Source organism: Megascapheus bottae, chromosome 2, assembly GCF_031878675.1.
Source record: "Megascapheus bottae isolate mThoBot1 chromosome 2, mThoBot2.hap1, whole genome shotgun sequence".
Classification (NCBI taxonomy): domain Eukaryota; kingdom Metazoa; phylum Chordata; class Mammalia; order Rodentia; family Geomyidae; genus Megascapheus; species Megascapheus bottae.
The window spans coordinates 27,687,022-27,696,439 of NC_143510.1; positions in this window are offsets into that span (position 1 = coordinate 27,687,022).

Sequence of the window (9,418 nt, forward strand, 5' to 3'; positions counted from 1 at the left end):
TTTGGTTGCTACCATTTTTTTTAGTCAACCCTCCATACACATTGCCTGCTATTTTGATTGCTGTTTGTATGGAGTATAGAGGACTTGTGCACATCTCCTGTGGTTTGGATCTGAAATGCCTCATGAAGGCTCATGTACTGAATGAAATCTTGGTCATTGTCTGTAGCAGCTGTGTTCAGAGGCAGGACCTTCAGGGAGTGGGTAAAGTCCTAAAGGCTCCAACCTTCACCAGTGGATTAACTCAGTGATGAATTCAGTTTAATGGGTTATTGGGAGGCGGCAGAAACTTTCAGAGGGGGAGGTTTGTGGGAGGGGTGTACCCTTAAAGCCTTGTTTTGTCTGCAGCACCTTCCTGTTGCCCTCTGTCTTTGCTTCCTGTTCACCATGAGGTGAACAGGTCTATTTCAGCATATGTACCCACTAAGGTGCTCAGCCTCTCACTGCAGGCCCAGAAACAATGGCGCTCAGTGATTATGGACTAAAACCTCTGAAACCATGAGCCAAACCAAACTTTTCCTTCTTTTAAGTTGATTTTCTTTGGCATTTTGTTCCAGCCATGGAAAACTGATTAACACAAGAATGTCCTACTCCTTCCCTACCCACCCTGTGACAGCCTGTGGGCTTCCTGAGGCAATGCTTCATTTTTAAAAGCTCTACCTTGCCCAGCGCACACAGTGGACACTCGGCTTTGATAACAGTACCACTCTGTAGTCTTTCCCTACTATGTATGCTCTTTTTCAAGATTCACATCAGTGAAACCCTCAAGTGTATTAAAACTCATTTTAGGATAAGGATAATCACAAGGAGACACAACTGAGAAAAACCACAGATACCAAAAGTAGGGATGTTTTCCACACAGACTCCTCAGGCTATATTCTGAAGGAGAAAACTTTGGAGATCACACCCTGCCTTCCAGAGCCTTGAACGTGAGGGGCTGGTGCCAGTCAAAGGAAGCAATGGCACTGTCTCCAAAGGGACTGCTGGCTTAGCAGGGCTTGCAGACTGTCTGCTGCTTATAAGAACGATATCAGGCTTGCCCTATTAGATGGGCTTGTCTCATTTCAGAAGGGTACTTTCCATTGCTCAAGGAAATGTTGGCAATAACTTTATGGGTCCTCTACTCAGGAAAGCTCTAGTGAGGAGGTTAGGTGCCTCAGCTCTGCAGGCTCCAAAGTTCCTATTGGAATGTAATTGCTGGGTAAACAACTGGGCCTGTGTGCAAACATGAAGTTAAGCTCAGAAACAGCTGTGTAAAGAATGGCTGGAAAACAGAAGCCCCTAAACTTCCAGGTGTATAATAGCAGACACACAGATTATGCACAGCCCATCCCACTCCCAGTTGAGCTTGACCAAGGCATGATAACCTCCTTACAGATCTGGTAGAATTACACTTTTTCTTTCCTCCTTCCACTTCTATTTAGACTCTTCTGGGTGTTCTCCAATCCTGTCCTTTCTCCTCCTGCTCACACAGATCCCAGTCTTCCTTAGAAGATTTCATTTCCTTAGAGGCATCTGGCCTAACTCTTAGCCCACGTCTAAGGCCTATGACAAACTGACCTGGAAATGTCTACCTGTGCAAGTTGTATTTTGCTTACTGGGTAGAACTATGTGTGTGTGTGTTAGTGTCATGTTTACTACGTCTCCCTGTTTGCCTAATGTGAAGGAAGTACTTTATGAATGGCTGGTGAATGAATCATCTGCAAGTATACTTGACTACCAGACTGCTTGCTTCCAGCTATGGACTTAGTGTCTGCTCAGGACATCCAACACTGCAGCCATGCTGCATGGTGATAATAAGACATACTCCCCACTGAGGTGGAGATGTAGGTGAAATGGAAGATACTTGGCATATAACAGGTTCAAGTTTATGTATTTTTTTTGTGATTCTTGTCATACATGCCTAGACTGAAATGGAGATATTGATACAGGATGTCAGACTATCACTCCTATTTTACAGATGAGAAAGCTGATTCGTAGTGAAAGGAAGAGACCAGCCCAATATTACACAGCTTGCAAACTTCAAGACTATGTACCGTTGTCTTAACTTTTCATATCATTATTTTCAGAGGGAAAATAAGATTTGTAGCCAAAGAACAACATCATTCTCTACTCATTATTCAAATATTTGTGTGGTTCATACTTGATACTCACAATGTGGTTTTTTTAATGAATAGATGAGTGAATGGATAAATGTTGAGGGTCTCTGTGGTTAAAGAAAAAATAAAAAGAAAACCCACAGTGTGTGTAATCAGATCCTTTTGTGTGCCTCACACCTTCTCTTTGTGAGAATGGCAGACATAGCTAATCAATCACAGCATGCCTTTGCACTGAGCCTGAACTCACTTTTTAAAGCCTTCACATCACAGCCCAGCATCCACTGATCATGGTTGGCCCTTTGGCCCTTCAGCTGAAATCTACTTGCCTTCCTTAGTGTGCTTTCTGAAATCTCTTTGGTTATATGGTGTTCTTCCTTCTTTTATCTATCTTAGCCTTTTATCTATCTCAGGCTCTCCCTCATTTCCCACCCCCATCATTCTTTCAACAATATAGACCCAGGGTAAAACCCTTTCCAATATGGCAGACACATACCTGAGGGCTCAGAGTTCCTGCTTCTTTGCTTCAGTGGAGAAGGTGAGATATCCAGCTAGTGCCTTGAGTCTTTACTTAGCCAATAGCCCTTACTGGACCTGCTGCTCCTGGTTTAGCCTCTTGCTTCTCAGAGGGGTTGAAGCTGTTCTTGGTGCCTCTTCCAGATGTAAGAGTCCCGAGGGAGTGATAGGGCAGCTCCTGGGCTGCTTGAGTGGGCCAGCTGTTCCAGTCGCTGCCCATGTATGGCCCTCCCTAAAGAAGGCTTGTCAAAAACTCTCCCTGCTTGTTAAACAATCTCACCAGGAAGGAGGAAGTTTAAGTTTAGAGCTCACCAGGGAGGAAATGAGTCTAAAGGTTTGCCTAGAGTTGGTAGGACATAGAGAAGGCGGGATCTGTTTTCTTTTCTACATTATTGCCCAGTCATTCCAGTAGATGCTTGAGGAAGGGGTTAAACAATTCAGTCAAGAGTGAAGTACCATAATCTGCCTAAAAAAAGAAAAGGAAGTCCACAAAACCTGTGTTAACACCTGTCTAGGTCCTGGAGTGAAGTGGGGGAAGGCAGAGCAAGTTGATAGAAGCTCTGCTACTGTTTGGAAGGCCTAGGAGGTCAGAGGTCAGAGGTTGCTGGACATAAAGATGGGAGGTGAGCCTAAGGTAAGATAAAGGAGGGGTCAGCCAAGGGCAGTGTGTGTGTGTTGAGGGGGGAGGGGTGATGATGCCAAGATACTGAGCCTGGGTAGGAAAGGAGAGTCCTGGATCAAGAACAAGGAAGAGAGGGAGTTGGTTTGAAGAAATGATTCTAGACATGTGCTGGAGTACACTGAGTGAGAAGTTACAGCTGGAGGAAGAAGGAGGAAGAGAAGGGGAAAAGAGAGCTGGAGAATTTTGATAGAACTTTAGTCCTTCCAGGACTAGATGCCCGGGTAGGCACTCGGCATGCTCTACCCTGTCTTCCTGCCTCCATCAGCGTTGTTGCTAATCTTCACCCTCCTTCCTGAGCCTTCTTCCTTTAAGCAACATTGCCACCCAGAAGAGCTTGAGACCTTGATTTTTGTGCATGCACGGTCTGTTGACCCTGTCTGTTTCCAAAAATGGCATCCTTTTGCCCCTTTGAGATGATTATCTTGGGACATGACATCCAACAGCTGGTTGGGGAAGAGCAGGAGAGGTCCCTGGGCCTGGGCCTATTCTTCAGCCTGGCATAGCCCTTAGCACTGCTGCACTAGAGTAGGCAGGTGGCCCTTTGGGGTGCAGTGCTTTTTGGCTCTTGCCTCTTACTATTTGCTGAGATTGGTTTCTGCAAGCCTGTCACCTTCTTATTATTCAGACCTGCCCTTTAAGTGTCCCCTCCCAGAAGGCTCTTCCCCTGTCCCCTTCCAAAGTAAATAAGCAGATTCTTTAAAATGCCACAGATTCTGGACCTGACTGGGTTCAATGCTGGGAAAGGGTAGGGATTGTGACAAGTTCTTTGAAGGACTTATGAAGTTGACTACCTGAAGACAAGAGTTTCACAGGATGCTGTTTGAGTTTCTCAGGTTGTATAAAACAAACACAAATGCAGTGGTTAAAGCAACTAACTTTTTTTTTTTTGAATCGGTCATGGGGCTTGAACTCTGGGCCTGGACATTTTCCTTGAGCTCTTCAGCTCAAGACTACCACTCTACCACTTGAGCCATGGTACTACTTCTGGTTTTCTGGTGGTTAATTGGAGATAAGAGTCTCATGGACATTAGTGTCCAGGCTAGTTTTGAACTGTGATCCTTAGATTTCAGCCTCCTAAGTAGCTAGGATTATAGGCATGAGCCACCGCGCCCAGCTTAGCCGTTCACATTTATTATTGTATAGTTCTGGAGGTTGGAAGGCTGACATGGGTCTTGTTTGGCTAGAATCAAGTGCGAGCAGAGCCACATCTCTTACTGGAGGCTCCAGAGGAAAATCCCGCTTCTCTTCTAGAAGCAGCTGACTTCTTCGGTTTGTGGACCCTTTCCTCCACCTTCCTTCCTTTACCACTCCCTCTAACCCTCCCATAGGCTCCTCTTCCATTCTAGAAAACTTACAGTTATCCAGAATCCGTCCTGAGAATCCAGACTACTCCTCCTGTCTTAAGATCAGCTGAGGAACCAGCTGACTTCCCTTGATTACCCCTCACCCAGAAATGGTATCATCAGTTCACTGGCCAGGGATTAGGGTGAGGACATCTTTGAGCCATCATTTTATCAATCACAAGTGTAACCTTCACTTAGCTTGTTACATATCCTGCTTGGCTATTTCCCGACTACTGTAGAGGCAGGAAGGGGTGATGGTGGTCTTTTCCCTGCCCCCCATAAAAGGTCATGGCAGACACTCCTATAGCCAAAGACAAATTATTAGCCAGAGGAAAGCATAACATTTTTTAAGATACACATGAGAACTAGAACCATATAAACTCTGAAAAGTCAAAGGGCCAGAGGGTCAAAGCTTAAATTCTTCTTTTTGGATAGAGGGAAATTGGGGCAGGGGCTGTTACAGGTGAGGAAGGAAGCCAGAGCATCTGTCAACCCTGGCCTCAAGAGCAATCTGGCCAGTTGTGGCAGTAATTTTAGACTCCTCACTTTTCTTAAGTTCAGCATTTCTGCATATTTGATGGGATTCCTGGGGAATTTAAGACAATCACTGAGCGTGTGTGTGTGTGTGTGTGTGTGTGTGTGTGTGTAAAAGTTTTGTCAGGTTAAGGGACTTCAGTAATTCCTGCTTCCCCTTTTTACTTGGGGGATAAAACAAGGGCAGTGATCTCTGGAATCTGGAATTGTTCTGCTCAGCATGTGCAAGTGCCACATGTTGTTGTGTGGATTTTTGAAGTTCCAACAGATTTTTTTTTCTTTTTCTTTTTTTTTTTTTCCTTGTTGCTTATTCTGCTCTGTTGGAAAATGAAGCCCAGGAGGCAGGGAGCCTGCTGATACCATTCACTGGAACAGTGCCCAGGATTCAGCAGGTGCTGGGAAAAGACTTGTTGAATAATGACTAAAGCATGAACATGTCCAGGTCATTCCCGCACCAGTGTCCACACAGGGGACCTGAGTGTGGGAGCCAGGAGCTGTCCCCACCCCCACCCCTCCCGTGCTGCCCTGCAAAGATTATGATCCTGGGCCTCCTGCCTCTTTCTGTGTCTTGGGCACCCTGCCTGGTAGGAAGGAAGGACATGGGTGAAGTTCCTTAGTGTCATGAGGTCACCTGTTGTTTTCCTCCCAATGGCTAGTGTCCATCTAACAGGACATTAGCCCCAGTGTTCACTCACAGAGGAATCAGCTGGGTCAGGCACTGGTGCTGCTTCCATTGTACATCTTACTGGAAGTCCATCATTGCCTTGGTGAAGAACATGGGTCCTGGGTCACAGGGGCCTGGGTGTGTGATTGATCCTGCTATCTGTTAGCTGAGTGGCCTGGAGTGATGGCATCTTTACAAGTCACGTTCTTCTATGAGGTGGGATGATCCCTCAGGGATTATTCTGGGGAGAAAGTAAGTTTATTAGAAGGCCTGGCACATAGTTGAAGCTCACTAAAAAGTTGAGTATAACCATCACTTCTGTTTTGGGTGAATTTGACTCTTCTGCTGAGAGGGTTCCTATAGAGACCACCAAGTCTGTAGACAGGGGCTGGCAGCCAAAGCAGACATGTAGTCATTATGGTTGAGTTTTCATCCCTCGGGGCTGAGTTTGGTGCCAAAAGCTAATCTGTGGTGAGGAGAAAGGGTGATGGACCCAGGACACTGTTGACACTGCCAGTCCGTCACATATGCTCAGGGAATATATTTCAATGTGAAAATTTATTTTTCATACTTAATTTAGGAACCCATGAAGACCTTGAAAAACGTTTTGTGCTTATGGCTCATGCTGGTTTGAAGCCAGCTGAGGTAGAAAAGTCCACAAGACTCTTATTTCCAATTAGCCACCCAAAAAGCCTGCAGTGAAGATGTGGCTCAAGTTGTAGAGCTCTAGCCTTGAGTGAAGATGTGAGAACACAAGGCCCTGAGTTCAAGCCCTAGTACTGGCAGTAGTACAAGTCAATTTGGAAAACTCTGAACAGGGTGATAGAAAAGTTATCAGGCCATCTCCGCTGGGAATGATGACACTGTCTTGAGCCGATGGCTCACATTCTTCTGGGCATCCACATGGTAGCCATCTCTTCTCATCCTTTCTTATGGCTGAGGCACGGTGCCATTAGAAGTGTGGGTGGCCACACGCAATCACATGCAACAAACCACTACCTTTACTGACCTTCCCAAAGACTGGACAGTTAGATGCTTTTGTGTGACAGTGTGAGGGTATGAGTTTACAAGTACACTTCAGTGAATTTTGGCAAGCCTCTCACATGACCTCTGTGTGTGTGTGAGTGAGAGTGTGTATTTATTTATTTCAATGGCTCGTGTAGTTTCGCACATTGTCACAAGGCTCAAGGGAAGAAAGGACCTTGGAGGAAATGAACCTTCCAAGTAGAAAGTCAGATTTTGGGTGGAGTGCATGCGCGCGCGCGTGCACGTGTGTGTGTGTGTGTGTGTGTGTGTGTGCGCGCGCGCGTGTGCGTGCGCACGCGCATGTTTCTTTAACAGCAGGAAGACAGAAAAATGTGGGACCGTGAATAACAGCATCCAAAGTTTACAAAGCACTCTATTTCACAAAATGCATGCGTGAACATTACTGCATCCTAGCCAAAGTCTTCGCTAAGAGAACTGCTACTACTACCCACGACTTGCAAATTGGGAAACTGAGGCATAGCGTTAATTCCCATGGTGACATAGCTATGCAGTGGGAAGTACATATGCATGCATGTGCACATACATGCACATGCAGACAGACAGACACACAGACACACTCACACACTCACACTCACACTCCTACTCCTGAGAGCCATAGACAGCAACAATCAGGAGTCTAGAACAGGGCAGCCAGCAGCAGCTTGGCTGGGGCATCCAGAGTTTCTTGAAGCATTTTTTTTTCCAGGTTCATAGATCATTTCATTTTCTATTGCGTACAGGTAAGGTTGTTTATTTCCCTAGAGCTGGGATAATTTCTAAATTTAAAGGAAAGACTACAGAGGGTCAAATCCCTCCTCTGCTCTGTTTGAGAGTAAGGGGTGCAGTGGAGCCAGCCCTTGCACATCTGATTACAGCTCCCTGTGGCTGGCATGGGTGCATGTGCGTGTGTATGTGTGTGTGTGTGTGTGTGTGTGTGTGTGTGTACGCACATGCATGCAGATATGCATACGGACACAGATGTGTGGCCTTCTGTAGGCTTTATTTGACCTGGGGTCCAGAGATGGGAGAGTTGGCTCATCAGTGTGAGCCACCATACCAAGATCTGTAGTTCTAACTGTAATGAGAAACTGGACCAGGACATAGGCAGGATTTATGATCATTCACATCAGATAATCTTTCATAGCACATAGGGCCTCAATATGAAAAGCATGCTAGGGAGGGGGGTCGAGGGCGGAAGACACACTGTATTGCTTCATCATACAAGACTATCAAGAAATTATCAACAATATATGGTTTTCTTCACCTTTACTAATTGACCTTTTATGCTTTATAATAAAGCATGGCCTTGGCATGAGGGACTTAGTTAGGGGTAGAGTACTCATCAAGTTATGATTTTTCTCTTGCAAGCACTAATAACTCTCCATTCAGTTCTTTTGGTGATAGTGTGTGGTTCTTTGGACAATAGACAACAGGGTACAGTGGGGACACAGGCTTTCCATTGGTACTGGGACCTGAGTGGGCAAACAGATAATGGCAAGCTCCTCAGGGGCTGGCTCACTGTAGCTAGCCTGTCTGTCCACAGGTCGAGTGAGTGACCTGCTCAGTGGAGCTGACTCATGTCCCAAACCTGACAGGGGACTCCTTAGTGGTAGCTCTTCCTGGAGGCTCCAAGGAGAACAACTTCTTCATCTTTTCCAGCTTCTGGGACTTTTGTTTTTCTTGGCTTGTGGCCCCTTCTGCTGTCTTCACAGCCAGCAGCCAGGAGCAAAATAAATCCTTTTTTCAAGTTGGTTTTCTCAGGTGTTTGGGCACAGTGGTGATGAAATGAACCACATGCTGAATTTTCTTCTACTCTGGAACATAACATATTCATCATATATGAAGTGGAGAAAATCACTAGAATTATTAAATAATTATATGAGTTATAAACATAATACTCTTTCACAGTAAAATATTTACAGCAGTTCAGCACTCTATAAAATACCTATCTAGCCATCCATTTTTGTCTGTCTCTGAGATGGAACCACTGTATACAATTTTTTTTTCCAGTCCTGGGCTTGAGCTCAGGGCCTCAGCACTGTCCTTGGACTTTCTCAAGGCTAGAGCTCTACCACTTGAGCCTCAGCACCATTTCCAGCTTTTTTCTATGTATGTGGTACTGAGGAATCGAACCTGGGTCTTCGTGCATGCTAGGCAAGGACTCTACCACTAGGCCAAACTCCCAGCCCCCTGTGTACAATATTTTATCCTAGAATTTTTTCTGCACATATAATCATATATATATATATATGTCTCTCTTGTTTCTTTCTCTTTATATTTTTCTTTCTTGCCAAACTTCCACCTGTCCATCTATCCATCTGTTTATCTGAGAGTTTTACTCTATACCATAGGTCTAAGATATGCCATAGTTCTTTATTTGTCTAAATCAAGTTAATTTTCATTCAAACCTCTACATGCCTGAGTGGTGAAAACTTTAGTATCCACCATAATTTAATTTCAGCTTCATTTGTAATTTCAGAGCTTCCTACATCCTTTATGGGGTAGACAGGAGGGATTTAGTGAAGTTTGGGTCCCCTCCTCTCCCCTCCCTTCCCCCCCC